This window comes from Salvelinus alpinus, chromosome 1 (genome assembly GCF_045679555.1).
Source record: "Salvelinus alpinus chromosome 1, SLU_Salpinus.1, whole genome shotgun sequence".
NCBI classification, from domain to species: Eukaryota; Metazoa; Chordata; class Actinopteri; order Salmoniformes; family Salmonidae; genus Salvelinus; species Salvelinus alpinus.
The window spans coordinates 103,080,761-103,083,260 of NC_092086.1; the positions used below are offsets into that span (position 1 = coordinate 103,080,761).

The 2,500-nt window shown below is 51.8% G+C and overlaps 1 protein-coding gene across 1 annotated transcript in view; it reads right to left on the reverse strand.

Moving 5' to 3' along the window:
- LOC139554531 (tetratricopeptide repeat protein 28-like) overlaps positions 1-2,500 on the reverse strand; it is a 101,905-nt gene that overhangs the window by 95,782 nt on the left and 3,623 nt on the right. The window lies entirely within an intron of this gene.

The window sequence follows — 2,500 nt, forward strand, 5'->3', positions numbered from 1 at the left end:
GAAAGAGAGAGGGAGGACGGGAACAGACAGGGAGGACAGGAAGAGAGACGGAGGACAGGAAGAGAGAGAGAGGACAGGAAGAGAGAGGGAGGACAGGAAGAGAGATGGAGGAAAGGAGGAGAGAGGGAGGACAGAAAGAGAGAGGGAGGACAGGAACAGAGAGGGAGGACGGGAACAGAGAAGGATGACAGGAACAGACAGGGAGGACAGGAAGAGATATGGAGGACTGGAGGAGAGAGGGAGGACAGGAACAGACAGGGAGGACAGGAAGAGAGAGGGAGGACAGGAAGAGAGCGGGAGGATAGGAAGAGAGGGAGGACAGGAACATAGAGGGAGGACAGGAAGAGAGAGGGAGGACAGGAACAGACAGGGAGGACAGGAACAGACAGGGAGGACAGGAAGAGAGAGGGAGAACAGGAAGAGAGAGGGAGGACATGAAGAGAGATGGAGGACAGGAACAGACAGGGAGGACAGGAAGAGAGAGGGAGGACAGGAAGAGAGAGGGAGGACAGGAGGAGAGGGGGAGGACAGGAAGAGAGAGGGAGGACAGGAACAGACAGGGAGGACAGGAAGAGAGAGGGAGGACAGGAAGAGAGAGGGAGGACAGGAACAGACAGGAACAGAGAGGGAGGACAGGAACAGACAAGGAGGACAGGAACAGACAGGGAGGACAGGAACAGACAGGGAGGACAGGAAGAGAGAGGGAGGACGGGAACAGACAGGGAGAACAGGAAAAGAGAGGGGGGACAGGAAGAGAGATGGAGGACAGGAAGAGAGAGGGAGGACAGGAACAGACAGGGAGGACAGGAAGAGAGAGGGAGGACAGGAAGAGACAGGGAGGACAGGAACAGACAGGGAGGACAGGAATAGAGAGGGAGGACAGGAACAGACAGGGAGAACAGGAAGAGAGAGGGAGAACAGGAAGAGAGAGGGAGAACAGGAAGAAACAGGGTGTACAGGAAGAGAGAGGGAGAACAGGAAGAGACAGGGAGGAGAGGAACATACAGGGAGGACAGGAAGAGAGAGGGAGAACAGGAAGAGAGAGGGAGGAGAGGAACAGAGAGGGAGGACAGGGACAGACAGGGAGGACAGGAACAGAGAGGGAGAACAGGAAGAGAGAGGGAGGACAGGAAGAAACAGGGAGGACAGGAAGAGAGAGGGAGAACAGGAAGAGACAGGGAGGAGAGGAACAGAGAGGGAGGACAGGAACAGACAGGGAGGACAGGAACAGAGAGGGAGAACAGGAAGAGAGAGGGAGGAGAGGAACAGAGAGGGAGGACACGAAGAGAGAAGGAGGACAAGAAGAGAGAGGGAGAAAAGGAAGAGAGAGGGAGGACAGGAACAGACAGGGAGGACAGGAAGAGAGAGGGAGGACAGGAAGAGACAAGGAGGACAGGAACAGACAGGGAGGACAGGAACAGACAGGGAGGACAGGAAGAGAGAGGGAGAAAAGGAAGAGAGAGGGAGAAAAGGAAGAGAGAGGGAGGACAGGAAGAGACAGGGAGGACAGGAACAGACAGGGAGGACAGGAACAGACAGGGAGGACAGGAAGAGAGAGGGAGAAAAGGAAGAGAGAGGGAGGACAGGAAGAGACAGGGAGGACAGGAAGAGACAGGGGGGACAGGAAGAGACAGGGAGGACAGGAGGAGAGGGAGGACAGGCTGAAGTAAGTAACGTTCTCAGATTGGTAGTTCATTACACCTGACCTTCACACTGACCAACAGAGAATACAGCAGCAGGACCACTGCTCTGACACCGCCACCGGGCCAGTACGCACACACAAACAAACAAACACACACAAACACACACTCGCTCTCTTGAAGAAATGCTTCTGCTGTTTTGTTATTGTCCTCACAGACCCTGCCTGCTCCTACAACACGATTTCCAAATCAAAACAGCAGACACACACATACATACAAAATAACCCCTCACACACACACACACAGAAGCACTCTTCCGTATAGAGAGGGGGAGTGGAGTGGAGCAGACCCAGAGAGAGAGATACAGAGCATTGTAAATGCAACAAATATTTATTTTTGTACTTGAACTATTTGCACATCCTTACAACACTGTATATAGACATAATATGACATTTGAAACGTGTATTATTTTTGAACATTTGTGACTGTAATGTTTACTGTTCATGTTTTATTGTTTATTTCACTTGCTTTGGCAATGTAAACATGTGTTTCCCATGCTAATAAAGCCCCTTAATATGTTATGAATTACAGAGACAGCCTGGAAAAGCTTTTCTGGGGTTCGTCTCTTTACAAAGACCCCTGTCTGTCTGTCTGTCTGTCTGTCTGTCTGTCTGTCTGTCTGTCTGTCTGTCTGTCTGTCTGTCTGTCTGACGGTCTGTCTGTCTGTCTGTCTGTCTGTCTGTCTGTCTGTCTGTCTGTCTGACTGTCTGTCTGTCTGTCTGTCTGTCTGTCTGTCTGTCTGTCTGTCTGTCTGTCTGTCTGTCTGTCTCTTTACAAAGACCCCTGACTGACTGTCTGTC